Consider the following 15,674-nt stretch of genomic DNA (forward strand, 5'->3'; position numbering starts at 1 on the left):
ACCGCCCCTTCCTCCCCTGCCCCCGTGGACGAAGCACAATAAAATTGGCAGGAATCCAGTTTAACTGCACACCGAAGGCTTTGGCTGGTGTTTGTTTTCCCGACGAGGGGAAAGGAGCCGGGAGACCCCTGAGCCCTTTCCCTAGGCGAGAGGAGGATGAGACCTCCTGGCAACCCCAAAGGCCAGATGAGCATGGGGAAGCCCCCCAGCCCCCAAAAGAGAGGAGGAGGGGGAACCTCCTGCCCCGCCCCAGCCAAAGGCAAGGATAAACACAGACCCACTCCAGCCATCCCCAAAAAGGGAACTTATATGATTTCTTTATAGGAAATCCTTATTTCACATATAAGGAAAGAGGGCTATATTTACATTTCAGTGACATCTTCACAAAGCTAAGTGCATTTAAATTTGAATTCTACCCTTTTATTCTCAAGCAGCACATTCATTTGTCTTCAAGTACACAGGTAGCAAAGTGATGACAGACAACACTAGCAGATCACGTTCTTACTGTCACAGTGACTCCCAGCTCACTTCACCAGATCCTGTCTGCTGTTTTTTGCTGCCCAGTGAAGAAGTTACATTTTCTTTGTCTGGTTGTCAAACATTATATCCTGCTTCTACCAGTCCTTCACATTGCTCTGGCATTTCATCCCTTAAATGAGAAAAAAATAGTCATTGCCATTTTAGGGCAATCCGTGAGGGGGAAATGGCCACCTCCAAAGAAATGGGGATAGACTGGGGAAACACCCACAGGTGCCAAACTCCCACAAGCTTCCCACGTGAGGTGGGGCCCTGGCACCCCCCAGTGACACAATCTCCTCTGGCCTCAGCACAAACCATGGGCTGACCGGACACCTCCAGCTCTCAGGGGCTCCGGGCCCAGGCAGAGCGGGACGGGGCCTGCGGTCACTGGCAGCCTGGGGCTGTGGGGACACGGGGACCTCCTGCTCCTGGAGGAAACGTGCCATGGCCCTTGGAGAACTGGCAGTCACCGCCCACAGGACGTTGGAAAAGGGATAATGATCACTCCCAGCTCAGCCTCCAGACCAGGGCTCACACTCAGAGCTCTCACCATCCCCTCATGGTGGGGCCTGCCTGGAAGGATCATGGCTCAGGTCAGGCCTCCAGGCAGAGACTTGGAGACGCATTCAGGGTACAACACGGTTGGAGCCCTCATAAAAGGGAGGGAAAATGAAAGAGCAGGTGCACTTATGTAAAAAAAAACCACAACTTTTTCCCAAACCCAGTGTTGGTAGGCCAGGGCAATAGACAGAAGGTGGCACAGGTTTGTAGCTGGCACCTGCCCAAAGGGCCAGGGCAGGCACCCGAGTGCTTTCCTGTGACCACACTGCTGACTGCAATTTCCATCTCCACCAGTTGTTTGTAGGGCAGAGGAATGTAGCAGCGGGGAACAAAGTGACATGGGCCCCCTTATGCATCCCTAGGAGATGGCTTTATTGTAAAAATCTTCCACTTTTTATACCTTTGAGGTAGGTTTCAGTGCTGGTCAAAGGCCAGTGCACTCACTAGAATATACTTACTCATTTTCTGCTGTGAGATAGGACTAGGAAGAGGTCAAAGCAGGCTCAGAACTTTTAAAGGATGTAAAGAGAGCTTTATTAACAGTAAGTAAAAGACAGAATAATAGAATCAGATTGAAACCTTCAGAACACTTCTCCGCCCCCCAACATCTTTCTTTCCCCCTCAACCCATACAGAAACAATTCAGTCAGGTAATCACTTCTAGAATAGTTTTTCTGCAGTTCACTTAGAGAGAGGAGTCCCTCCAGTAAATTTATGGAGACTACTCCACAAGAAAACTCTAATTTCAATGAATAGCACCTGCCTGGGAATCTGCAATCATGAAGTCCCTCCCACTTCCACAGCTCTGTTTCTGGGCCATTTCCACAGCACAAGTTATGGGGTATTATTTAAGGATGAGCTGTACAAAAACAAACGTTCTCTTCATCTATCTCTGAGATCATCTTCATCTCTGGGTACAGAATTCTTCTTCTTCTCTCCCTGGGGGCACAGCTGGAGAACACGGAGCCAGCACAAACCTCCTTGGGCCTTCAGGACCTTGGCTACATGATTTATGGAGATCCCACTGGGACATATCGGGATGACTCCCATCCAACACCACATCTCATGGGTATTATTCTGGTCCAGGCTGTTCCCAGCCATCCCAAATAAAAGATCACTGTCCCTCACAGCACTGTGCCTCCCCTGTTTGACACTCTCCAGCACCCAGAGAAGGCAGTGGTACTTGGCAGAGCCAGGCTCTGGTGGACAAGGGCACTGGGATCAGCTAAAAGCAGAGAGGATGCTCAGGGAGCTGAATTGCCACAGGATTCTGCCACCCTGAGTGGGTCAGCCTGTGCTGGGAGGATGCTTTGCATGGCTTTGGCCATCGGGGCCCTGCTGGCCATGGCTGCACAGCCATGGAGGGCTGAGCTGAGTGTCAGACACCCATGGAGAGCCTGGCAGACTTGATCTCCACGGGCACTGTGCCTGCTGAGCCCATGAGGTCCATGAGGCCCATGGCAGTGGCCTTTACACTCTTGGTCAACAAAACCATTATTAACCGTCGTTATTTGTTGGCTGCACACCCCACACAGCTCCCTCCCCACCAGAAGCACTCACTGTGCCTGTCAGGTTCTGTAAATACAAACAAAGATGGTCATTCCAAGCAGTTTCTCTCATCCTGGAGAAAAGGAGGCTCAGAGGGAACCTTCTCTCTCCGCACAATTCCCTGAAAGGAGCAGTGCCACCTCCTTGCTGGCCCGCTTCCCACAGGAGTTCAAGCCCCTTTGGGAGCATTCCCACACCCAGCCAAGCCCCAGTGTCCCCTCATGATGACCAACAGGGTGAGGAGGAGCCGCCATTTTAGGGCAAACCGTGATATTTTTTCAGTGGGTACAATGAGCCCAAAACCATGGGAATGACTCCAAAAACCTCAACATTTCCCGTGGGCTCCATCCCTATGACTGACAACGCTGCAGTCCCAGCATGTCAAATGCCCAGCCCTGCTTCCTTTTTCAGGGGAAGAAAGAGGAACAATTTTGCCAGGGCTAAACCTGTAATGACATTTCCCCACTTCTCATTATCTACAGCTTTAGAGAGGAGCAAGGTGTCTGTTCTTGCCACCTGGTGGCCCTTGGAATGCAAACCCAGGCCCTTGTGGCACTTCAGGCGACTCCAAGTTGCTTTGTCAGTTTAGGAGGCCAGCTGTTGTTTCACTGTTGCATTTCTTGCCTTGCTAAAGCCACTCCTACCAGTACTACAGCCTGAGCGTGAAGACACAAAACCACCTACAAGGAGGAGAGGCATCAAAACCTTGACAAACGCTGAAGAGAACACTCTGATTTCCCCTTTTCCCAAGAGGTTTCTTTAGCCGGAGTTGCTAACAAGGACCAGACGTGACAGCCCGCAACGGGTTGGTGGCTGGTTTATTTTTGCAGCCCTCGGTCCTGCGTGGGACTCGGTGCCTGGGTGCTGCGGGGGCTCCAGCCGGGCATCAAAGGCGCCCGCCCCACAGCCAAGGGTGGCGCCAGATGTCCTCCAGCTCGGCCTGCTCCACGGGGTGCTTGCCCAAACACCAGCGGATCAGGTGTTGGCACTCTGGGGAGAGAAGCAGAAAGCGCCGCTCACTGGCACCAGGCTCCTGCCCGGCCGCTCCCGGCAGCGCCTGCAGGAGCCGGGCCAGGCTGCGAGTGCTCAGAGCCGCCCTCGGCGGGACAGGGGCACGGCAGGACACGGCCACCTCCTCCAGCCCGGCGCGCCACCCCCAGCCCCTCACGGGCCGCCTCCTGCGGCCGGCCCTCGAGGGCACAGCGAGCTCCCGCCCAGCTGCGGCAGGGCCGGGCCGGGCTGCGCGCTGCCGTCAGCCAAAGCCGCCTTCTTGAGGCCCACACCTGCTGCTCCAGAGGGCGGTGCAGGAGCAGTGCCCTCGGGCAGGGAGCTCATGGAATCACAGAATTCTTTGGGCTGGAAAAGTCCAGCAGCTCCCCAGCTCTGCCATGGCCACACTCACCTGTCCCCAGTGCCACATCCATGGAGGCTGGGTCCAATGGCACTGGTGAGGCGTTCCCAACTCCATGTCCATGTGTTTGTGGGAGATTCAGAGTCTCATGAACAGCCTGACAAACCCTGACTCCATCCCCAGTGGCCTCTCCACCTGTCCTTGTCCCCTCTCCCAGGCTCCCATTGCTCACAGAGGCAGATCCAGAGGTGACACTGGTGACAAGGCAGGCACAGACAGGGTAGCACCAGGAGCAGGAGCTGGGACTGGCTTGGGAAGGAGGGCCAGAACTTCCAGGTGGATGATTTCAATGCTCATTTTCTCCCAATACTGGCATGGAGCTGGAATATTCAGAGCCCCAGGCTGGGAGTGAGACACTTCATAATGCCCAATGTAAAAACTGCAACCAGCTGCTGGTAAAACATTTCCAAGAGCCTTTTTTCAGGAGGAAGAGCCTTGATGTCAAGCACTTGGTGCAATGAACACCCCAGCAGCAGAGCTGAGGTCTGAGAGGAACAATTATTCTGGTTTTCCCACCAGGATAATGCCCTCCTGCTCTGGGACATGCAGGATCCACGGGGCTGAGGATGTCCTGGCAGCTGGATGCTCCATCAGAGAGAGAATGGCCTCAAGCTCCTCTACAGTTCCTGGCAATATCAGACTTCAGCAAAACTCACCCCTGGGAATAAAAGCATGTCCTGGCTGTGAGGAGGAGGAGGAGTGCAGCTGGAATTGCAGGCCCTGTGCATGGAGAGGGGTCAGGGAAAGCAGGGAATGTGCTGGCTCTGTGTCCCAGGGATGCTGGTTTGCCCTGCAAACCCCCAGGGGTTCAGCTCCCTGTATAAGGAAGGAGAAAACAGAAAATTTAAACTAAGAAATTTTTGGCAGCATTCACAGGCAGTTGGAGCAGTGTAGCTCTCCTTGACTTATACACTGAATAATGGTGTAATTAGCAGCTGTTAATGAACCCACACCTGGCAAAATGCCGGGGGAGGAGGGGGTTACCATATGCCTCCTCATTAAAAGCATTAATTACAGGCAGGAAATGCTGGTGGCAGCCACAGGCTTTAATCACTTCACCTCAAGCTGGTGGTGGCTCAGCTCCTGCTATTGCCATCCCTTGGTGGCTCAGGGCTCCCATCCCTGTCCACATCCCACAGCAAGGCTGAAGGGACCAGCAGGGCAAGGATAGAGATACTTATTCTAATAATTTAAAAAAACCTGTTGTGGCAAAATATTTTCTTCCACAGGGATTTTTGCTGGCACAAACTGAGCAAGAGCACCCCAACCCTGTGGAAATTCCAAATAAAAACTAATGGAGATGGACAGAGAGAGAGCCAGGCTCTGTGAGTTATTCCAGCAGCTCTTCCCTAATGTGTTTGCCCATCACACACCATAAAATGGGATGGGAGTGAACATTCCAAATGCTCACTGGAGTTTCCAGAGAGCTGCCCCAGTGCTGCCTCCCCTGCACCCAAACCCTGGCAATAAAATAAATGGGGCAGGGAAAATGGGCATTCAGCTCCCATTAGTGGCTAAACATTGATTTACTTGAGCAAAGAAACTCAGTCAGGGCTTGGCTGCTTGTGGTTCCTGGCTGTGTTTGTGGGACATCCCTGGAAACTGTTAGAAAAGAACATGGTAAATGATTTTTTCCTACTCAAGGAGAAGAAAATGGAAAACCTGGAAATGTCTGGCAACAAAGGAATCATTTTCACATATTCTTGAGAATTTCTTTTCCCCCTAATTAAACCATAGGAGAGAGGGAATGGGATTAAAAATGAGGGAGGGGGGCCTTGGAGACAGCTGTGCTTGGTGTGGAGCAGCATGGACAACAATAAAGAGTGAAGTTCATGATTCTCCTTTGCTGGGGACTGGAAAAATCATGTCCCTCACACAGCTCTGCATGGCTTTGGCTGCTTTCCTCATCCTGCTCTCCATCCATCTCACCCTGCTGCAGTTGGGTTTGGATTGGAAGGGACCTTAAAGATCATCTATTCCTTGTCATGAGCAGAGATGCCTCTTACTAGACTAGGCTGTGACAAAATCATTGTAGGAATTTAATTTCAGCTTGAAGGGGAATCAAAAAATAAACAAAACTAGAAAACAAACGAACTAGAAAAATAACATTGAGGCAAGATGGAGCCTTTGGAGGCCAATCCACTGGGTGGATCCTGCCAGGTGGTGATGCCCCAAAACTGAACACTGAACCCAATGTTCCCAGCTATGACCCCTCTGCTTGGGCTCTGTCTCTGTAGCTCTGATTAATCCTGTCCCCTTTCCTGGGCAGTGCTGTGCTGCTGGGGATTCCATTACCCCTGATTTCCCCACAGGAGGGAAATCCTCCTGCTGCTGTGTCTGCTTATCCCTCCTAGGCTCTTATTACTCCCACTTACACAATTCAGAATATGAATCCCTCCTGTCACCTTAATTTCTAATAATTAGTATTTGGTGTAACACTGCAGCAGACAGCAGCTCTTAATGAATATTATAATAGGCACTAAATTATAATTTACTGCTCTAAAAATCCATTTTGATACATAGCCCACCTACAAGAAAATTAAGGGAGGCAGACTTCAAGCCATTTACCTGGCTGGATCCAACCCCAAACTGAGTCTCCAGCAAGATTCTAAAGTCCAAGGCATTTAGTGGCCTGAGATGTGTCACTGACCATGTCAGGGCTGGATGTGTTGTGGTGGCAGCAACGTGACCTCACCAGGACTCTGCATTCCCAGGGAAACAGCAATTCTGATTTCAGTCTTTTATTTATTCCCTGACAAAATGCTGGGGTATGAATCCACCTGGAGTGGATGGACAGCATTAATCCAGGAAGAGACCTTGTGCAGTAAGGAACCCTCAATGTTCCCATCTCCAACCTCAGCCTCTGCCAGTCCCTCCTATGGAGCTGTTTCCCTTCCTTTTGTGGTGGTGGTTGCCAGGAATTTATTTATCCATCAATTAACAGCTAGGTTTGGCATTGGCAGCTATTGGGGCCCGTTGTGTGTTTGAGCAGAACACAGAGTCCAGGAGTGGTTTGGGTTGGGAGGGATTTTAAGCTCCTCTCATTTCACCCTGCCTGGGCAAGGACACCTTCTACAATCCCAGGTTGCTCCAAAGCCCACCCAACCTGGCCTTGGACAGGGATGGGGCAGCCACAGCTGCTCTGGGACAACATTGCCAGGGCCTCCCCACCCTCACTGGGAAAACATCAGACCCTAAGCATTGTATAATATAGAAGCAATAAAGGAGAATTTCTTTGGGGTCTTTATTGAGAAATATGAGAAAAGTCTGGTAAAGACTCATGGGGGTCAGAGTGATTTTCACTACACATGCTAGGCATGTGTGGATGAAATAATTCTATTGCATATCCTGGCCAGAATGAAGGGAAGCCTGCTTCTCTGACAACGAGAAGATGTTGTTGGAGAGTTTCTGTTTTTCCTGCAGTTTTGGTGACACACAGAGTCCAATGCCATCTTCATGGGCTGCACCCAAAGGCTGCCCTCTTTGGGAACAGAGCCAGAGACCTCCATCCTGATTTACTGCTACAGAAACATAAAGCAAATAAAAGAAAATAAAAAAGGAAAAGGAAAAATAATTTAAAAGTGTTACTTTTCATGTTCTCTTTTCTTGGCACTGATTTATGACCGGAGATATCTCCGGGATGCCACTTGCTCGGTTTCTCGGCTGTTTTGGCTTGTAAGTTTTCTGGTGCTGTTTAGGCTGTTTAGGTGTTCTGGAAGGGCCCAGGGATGGCCTTGAAGAGCCCAGCGCTTCAAAGGACGAGGAGAGACTTCTGATCTTGTCTCGGTCTTGGTGTTTATTAATTGTTTATCTAAAAGATTTTCTTTCAGCCCGACAGAGGTCTGCACAGCAAGTCAGCCATGGGCACACTCCCCAAGCCCCTGGGCGGTCACTTATCTTAATACCCTAAGTTACGTGTACAATAGTTATAATTTTTCTCCAATACTTTCTACTCTTATTAACCGGTGCACTTTTAGTAATAACCAACCCCCAAGTGCCACCATCACCACAGAAGATGGAGGCCAAGAAGAAGAAGAAGAAGGACAGGACACGCCCCAATTCCTCCATCTTACTTCTTTAGACCCCCCTGTACCAAAATCCTAAACCCTGTGTTTTACACTTTAATTAACTTATCCCTTCACCATTCACCCAGTGAATTCCTCCCAGTCCTCATACAGGTCTCATCTCCTGTGTAGGATCAAAGTCCAGCCACCAGACACCTCTGGCAACATTCCAGGACTCCCGAGCCCCCCAAGGGTGTTCTCAGCCACTCTGCACCTCCATCCTGAGGTGCTGAGATCCCACAAAAAGGAAATATATAAGGTCTCTCTGCTTCTCTCTTCTGAAGGGGATTTTGGGCAGTCTCCATTCTCCTCTTCCTTAGGGGCATCTGGGTGGTCTTCATCCTCAACTGCCCTGTTGGAGACCAGGGAACCTTTGTGCACTCTCCCTTTCAGATGGTTTGGGGATCTCTGTCCCCTGCATTTGTCCTTAATTTTGGCCAGAGCATCCTGGGAGCCATGGATAGGGAACTGGCAGCTCCAGGACACTTGCTGCTGGAACACTTGCCTCTGGGAACATCTTGGAGAGGGCCGTGCTCCCCTTTTTACTTCCAGGCATTTCCTGGCCATCTGCATCCTCAGGGATAGCGGCTTCTGCAGACAGCTGTGGCTCTGAGGGGGCAGACAGTCCTGTACAAAGTCCTCCACCTCTGGTCCAGCAGCTCTCAAGAAGGCAACGGGATTGGTGGAGATTTCTCACCACGAGTAACCCAACTGTGGAGTTCTTCCTCTTGTCCTGCTCCTCCCCTGCCTGTTCCAGAACATGAGCTGGACATGGGGACAGCTGCATTTGCTGCTGCAGGAACTTGCCCAGCACCACACCAAGGCTCTTCTCCTATGGCACAGCTGCATTTCCTCAGAGCCATGGAATGGGAAATAGCAGCACCAGAATATTTGCTCCTGGGACACATCCTTCTAGGATTGTTGTAGTGCATTGCGCTGGGTTCGCTTCTTTGCCTTCAGTCTTTTCCTGGCCATCTGCATGCTCAGAGATGAGCAGGTCTTGCTGAAACCAGTGTCTGTGAGGGAGCACACACTCCTGTCCTAAGGGATTCCTCTGCACTCTGGAAGACAAATCAGCCTACAGGGAGAAAAGGCATCAAAAGCTTAACAAAGGCTGGGAGGAACACTCTGATTACCTGTTTTACCAAGAGCTTTCTTTACCTGGAGTTGCTAAAAAGGGTTAGCTGTCAGACGTGACAGCCCGCAATGGGTTGGTGGCTGGTTTATTTTTTCTGCCCTCGGTCCTGCGTGGGACTCGGTGCCTGGGTGCTGCGGGGGCTCCAGCCGGGCATCAAAGGCGCCCGCCCCACAGCCAAGGGTGGCGCCAGATGTCCTCCAGCTCGGCCCGCTCCACGGGGTGCTTGCCCAAACACCAGCGGATCAGGTGTTGGCACTCTGGGGAGAGAAGGCAGAAAGCGCCGCTCACTGGCACCAGGCTCCTGCCCGGCCGCTCCCGGCAGCGCCTGCAGGAGCCGGGCCAGGCTGCGAGTGCTCAGAGCCGCCCTCGGCGGGACAGGGGCACGGCAGGACACGGCCACCTCCTCCAGCCCGGCGCGCCACCCCCAGCCCCTCACGGGCCGCCTCCTGCGGCCGGCCCTCGAGGGCACAGCGAGCTCCCGCCCAGCTGCGGCAGGGCCGGGCCGGGCTGCGCGCTGCCGTCGGCCAAAGCCGCCTTCTTGAGGCCCACACCAACCTGGAGACACCTGCCGCCAGAAGAAGAGCTGCCCCGACACGGTGTCATGGTCGTCGCGGAAGGGGAAGCACCCGCACACCATGACATAGAGCAGCACGCCCAGGGACCACACGGTGGCCGGCTCCTCGCGGTAGAAGCCCAGGCAGAGCCACTCGGGCGGGCAGTACATGTGTGTTCCTAGGGGAGACAGGCGGCGCTGGCCGGGCGCAGGCTGCTGCCTTCCAGAGCCTGGCGCCAGCCTCCTGCCAGAGGCAGGGCCTACACCGGCGGCCACAACTTCCCCCAAGGCCACCCCGCACCCCCAGACAATTGCCCAAAGCCAGGAAACCGCTCTGCAGGCAGGGAAGGCCAGAAGAGCAGCCCAAGCCCAAGCAGGCCTGCCAAGCCCAGGGGCCGGGGCCTGGCTTCTGCAGCCCCCCTCTGTCGGCAGGGCCAGCAGCGGCTCCTGGGGCACAGCACCTGCCCCGGGGCACAGGGCAGCCGGCAGCCGGCTGAATGCCGCAGCCACAGCCCAGGGGGGAATGGCACAGTGCAGGGCCTGACAGTGGGAGCAGGGCCCGGGCCGTGGGCTCACCGGCAAATTCCCTGCAGGGGTGATCGTGGAAGAAGGTGCCGCAGCCGAAGTCGATGAGCTTCAGGCTGCCACTCTGCGGGTCCACGAGGATGTTCTCGGCCTTGATGTCGCCGTGCCAGACGCCGCAGGCGGTGCAGTGCCACACGGCCTCCAGCACCTGCCAGAAAAGCCAGCGCGCCGCCTCCTCGCTCAGGAACTGCTGCTCCCGCAGCAGCTCCAGCAGATCCCGCGATCGCTCCGGACGCTCCAGCACCAGCACGAAGCTGTCAGGCAGCTCGAACCAGTCCAGGAGCTGGATGATGCTGTGGCAGCCAGAGCCCACCTTCTCCATCAGCACGATCTCCATCGGAACACGGGTGCCGTCGGGCTGCGAGGACGAGACATTGCCTGCCCCAGGCCTGGTGCTGCCCTGTGCCTCCACTGCCCCCTGCCTGGCATGCCCCGGTGTCCTCTCGGGCAGCCTCCCTGATGCTCGGGATCCCTCCCGCCCAGGGCACGCTTGGCAGCTGCCGCCCTGCCTGGAGCCAGCCCCGGCCTTCGGCATCCCCAGCCCCGCCGTGCTCCGCCTCGCACGCTGAGCCCACGCCCGCTGCCCCCGCCATGCCCCCGGGGCCCTCCCTCGGGGCCCGGCCTTATCCCTGCCCGCTCCGGCCCGCTCCGGCCCGCTGGCCCCGCTCACTCACCCGCTCATCCCAGCGCAGGACGTTCTCCCGGGCCACGCGCTTGATGGCCACCTGCAAGCCATGGACACACGGGCTGAGCTCCAGCCCTGCCCAGCCCCGGCGCCGAGCCTCCGGCCGCGCCCGCCCGTGCCGCCCACTTACCGGGCTGCCGTCCGAGAGGCGGCTCCCCGCGAAAACGGTGCCGAAGCCGCCGCCGCCCAGCTGCGGGCCCAGCTCGTACAGCTCCTGCAGCTCCCTCTTTTGCCCTGCAACAGTCCGAGAGCGAGCCGTCAGCCCTGCGCCCAGGAACCCCCCAGTGCCCGCCAGGGCAAGGCCCGGGCCCCCGCGGGCCGCGCTGCTCTCACCTGCTCCCTGCTGCGCGCCGGGCAGCGGCCACCGCCCTGCAGCCGTCGGGCTGGCGAGCGGCACGGCCGGGCCCGGGCAGCGCGCACAGGCGGCTGCAGGAGCCCCGCTGCAGCGGGACACGGCGGCACAGTCGCTGGCCCCGGCCTCCGGGCCTGCACTCTGCTCTTGTGCACGGCCGGGGCTGCAGCCCGAGCTGTCGCGCAGGGGGGTCCCAGGAGCAGCTGCAAACCACGCAGGGATTGTTTGAAGCCATCAGAGGCACTGAGAATAGCCAGGGACTAGGCTGCTCTCAGAGGCCCTGGCCTGGCCTGGCCAGGGAATGGCCCTCAAGAGCCCCAGGGGAGCCGCAGACAGCTCCTCACCAGATCTCACCTTCTGTTAGGGCCTCCTTGGGAGTCTGTGGCTGTCTCGGAGCAGCTTCCTTGAGATGGAGGTGCCCAGGTGTCTCGAGGGGCGTCTCCTCCACCAGGCACAGGCTGTTGCCCGCTGCCACAGCGTCCTGGCAGCTGTGGGCCGACAACTGCCGGCTGCAGGACACTTGCTGCTCCTGAGCCACCTGCTCCTGAGATGGCTCCCCTGCATCGGGCTGGGCTCCCACTTGGACTCCTGGGCTTTCCCTGGCCACCACAACGCTCAGGGTTGTGCCCGTGATGTCCATGAGTCCAAGGGAGCCGGGAGACCTGTCCACGGGCTCTGCACCTGCTGCAGGCTGACAGGTCTCACTGAGCCTCTGTGAGAGTTGGAGGCTGTCAGAGATAGCCGAGGCTCCTGGCAGGATGGAGGTTCTCTGACAGCCTGAGCTTCTTGCATGGATGGCCGGTGTCTGCTGCTGTGCCATCCTTGCAAGGCTCGAGGCTCTCCCAGGGATGGTGACTCTTCCTGGGAGCTGCCTCCTCATGGGATGGCGGCGCCTGGGGGAGCGGGACGAGCCACAGCAGGGCAGGTGGCCTCGCCTCACCAGCTCCCGCAGCTCTTTCCTCAGGGCCCGCCACATCCCAGAGTAGAGCGGCTCAGATGTCCCATTGCCAGCCCAGAGCAAGGCCATCAGTTCCCGCAGCTGTCGGGCCACTGCCACGCAGGGGCCGCAGCTGCAGGAGCTGCCCAGGGGGCTGGCGGGAGCACCTGGCCGCTTGCGAGGGGTGGCCCGAGGCCTGCAGGGCCTGGCAGCCGCAGTGGCTCCCCAGTTCCTGCGTGAGCCTCTGGGCCGGACACCGGGGCGCTTGCACCTCTTTGCTGTCCGTGCCTGCCGCCTCCATGGCTGCCAGTGGCCAAGGGCCCAGCAGACAGCCACAGTGGCCAGCAGCAGGACAAGCACAGTCACGAAAGTGTCACCGTCACCCATGGCTCCGGCACGTCCCATCGCGACTGCACTGGCCGCTGCGGGGGCTGCCCCGGCTTATATAGGCCTGAGGATGTCACAGTGCTGTGGCCAGGACAGTGTGTGACATCACAGACCGGCCCCACCCCAGGGCTCCCCATGGCCACAGGAGGGAAAATGGAGCTCAGCCTTTGGGCCCTTTGTGGCCCTCTGGAGCACAGGGGATGGACGATTCTTGTCTAAGCAGCACACAGGCATGAGGAGGGCAACGGTGATGCTGTCACCTCCTTGCTGGCACAGCATGGGACATGGATTGGCCCATGGGACACTGAAAGGTGCCTGAATGCTGCAAGCCCTGGTCAGCAACATCCAAACCATCTGTGTGCTATCCAGTACAGTCCCATCCTGAATGCAAACCCAGCTCTGTGCCACTGTCTGGGAAGAAAATGGATCCTATCCCATTGAAAACCAGTACATCACCTCTTCACCCAGCACACCTTGTCCCTGCCCATCTCACACCTGATGGAGAGAGAATCCAGAAGGATTCTCTGATGGACACAATCAAAACTCCTCCTCAAATCCTCCAGTAAAGCCTCGATTGCCTTCCCATCTTCCACAAGCCAAGTGGCCTTATGGCAGTGGGATAATCAAGCAGGTAGAGAGGAATTTCCCTCTGTTACCTCATGCTGCCCATGGCTGACACTGGTGTGTCCTTCCATCACTTCCCAGTAGTGCCCCACGTTCGTCTTCCCACCCTTTTTCCTGCTACCATGGTTTGATTGAAAGGATGGAATGTCCTGGAGAGTTCCAAGCCCTTCCTTTCAATTTAGATACAGCTGGAGAACACTGAGCCAGCATGGAACTCCTTGGGCCTTCAGGACCATGGGTAGATTATTTAAGGGGATCCCACTGGGACATAACGGGATGAATCCCATCCAATGCCACATCTCATGGGTATTGTTCTGGTCCAAGGTGTTCCAAGCAATTCCAAATGGAAGATCACTGTCCCTCACTGCACCATGCCTCCACTGCTGGATGCCCTTCGGCACCCAGGGAAGTCATTGTTTGCAAAACTGTGGAGTCACAGCTTTAATTGTAACTGAGCATATCAGACAGTTCACTAATCCTGAGAGCCTCACATTAAGTTATGACTTTGTTCACCAAATGAGCCTCTCATAGAATGGGATGATCTAGAATGAAGACACAGGGAAGCATTTAACCCCAGTACATCTTTAACTGGTCCTGAGGGAGGAGACCGTATGGAAACTCATGACTGCCTTTAGGTAATGGATCTCTAGATGCCGTGGAGATATTAAATTATCCCCCTTGGAATTAATGTTTGGGACTTTTTTTTTTCTGGAGCGGTAAATTTGGATGTTGATGGAGGTTTCTGGTTGTGTTCCCAACATGACAGCCATTTGGTGCAGCCCACGAACACAGCGTCGCAGTCCACGTCGGTGTAGGACAGATCCTTGTGTTCTGCTTCTTCTGCTCCCCATAGCAATGAGGGTGTTCCGGGCTGAGTGAGGGCAATGCAAACGTGCAGCAGCTCAAGGATCCACTGCCTCTGCACTTCCCGGGATAGGGCTGCCCTGAGCCTTGGCATGGAGGGAGGATCTCCCTTCTCTGCTGGGTCTGACCCTCCTGCCCCAGCCTTGCTGGGTTCCATTGAAGTTCATCCCGTGAGGGACACTGTCCACCCAGATCCTGCTTCTGATTCCTTGCGTCCACAGCACTATTTTCCCTGTATTTTAGCCTTTGTAAGGGGCTGGGGTACGCAGGGGACAGTGTGTTGAGCTTTCCCCAGCTAGCATTAGCGGTTTCAGGCCGCCAAGAGCTCTTGCGTCTCCCTCTGTTCCCTCCTTCCCGACTTTTCCCCTCAGCAGCCCCGAGCCTTTTCCCGCCCTTTTTCCCCTCAGCGCTGGCCCCGCCCCCCTCAGCTCGGAGCGGCTCCCGCCCTCCCCTCCTCAATTAACGCCCTTAGTTCTTCCCTCATTAATACCTCACTCATTAACGCCCTGGCGGCCAAGAGCAGGGCTTTGGAGGAGCTCTGTGGGACACCCTGGCTGCGTGGGGCAGGGCAGAGATGGTCGGTGTTGCCCTTCGCTTTCAGGGCAGGGATCCAGGGTACCCATGACCCCTCGAGAAAGATGCTCCGTCCCAGCCCACACCTACATGAAAGGGAGACGAGGAAAGCAGGGTGCCAGACTCACAGAACCCTTAAAGAGTTCCCCAGCTGTGTGTTCTGCCCCCCACTGTTCCCCTTCCAGCTCTGTGCCATGTTTACAGGAGCTCAGAAAGAGGAAAAAAAGAGAAGTAAGAGCCACAGCAAATTCTTGAAAAAAAATCCCATCGATGGCCAGGAGGCTCCTATGGCTCCTTCCTGTGAAAATCTAGGCTGTGGGCAACGTGGCACAGGGTGTCCCTGGACACAGAGATGGACACTGATCCCTCCTGTTTCTCGTTGGCATCCATCCCAGGCAAGGATATCCTGGATCTGTGCCAGGAAAGTCCCTGCTCCCTGTGTGGGTCAGGAGGGGTAGAGGTGGCTCTCTCACTCTCATTCCACTCATTCCCCACTGTGCTGGCTTTGCCCCTGGGGCCAGGGTTCTAAAAACCACAAAGCTCAGAGCTCCAGGCACACTGCAGCTGCAAAATCCCAAGGGGAACACAAAACTGCCACAACATGGCTGCCTCCATGGCTTTTTCTTGGAACCAGCCTTAGCCCAGGGCTGCTTTTATTGCCTAGGATTAGGGTTAGGGTTACACCTAGGGTTAGTGTCTCAGAAACCACAAAGCACCCTCCTTTTTGGGGTGTCCAGTCCTGTTCCCATGGGGAGGGTCCTTGGCAGCACCCATGGCATAACCAACCTTTGTGGGAGGCTGGGAGTGCTGGTGAGGGAGGGAGCTGTTCCTGGTGAGCAGAAACTCGGCTCTGCTGTGTGCCAGGGGCTTTCTG

General features: G+C 55.7%; 1 long non-coding RNA gene across 1 annotated transcript; it reads right to left on the minus strand.

Moving 5' to 3' along the window:
• Nucleotides 1-1,939: 1,939 nt before the first annotated feature.
• On the minus strand, nt 1,940-4,684 carry LOC132082735 (uncharacterized). The gene is made up of 2 exons (XR_009419848.1): nt 4,030-4,684; nt 1,940-3,617 (listed from the first exon to the last, which is right to left on the minus strand). It is a non-coding gene; the product is annotated as an uncharacterized LOC132082735 (long non-coding RNA).
• Nucleotides 4,685-15,674: the final 10,990 nt, after the last annotated feature.

This window comes from Ammospiza nelsoni, chromosome 21 (assembly GCF_027579445.1).
Source record: "Ammospiza nelsoni isolate bAmmNel1 chromosome 21, bAmmNel1.pri, whole genome shotgun sequence".
Classification (NCBI taxonomy): Eukaryota; Metazoa; Chordata; class Aves; order Passeriformes; family Passerellidae; genus Ammospiza; species Ammospiza nelsoni.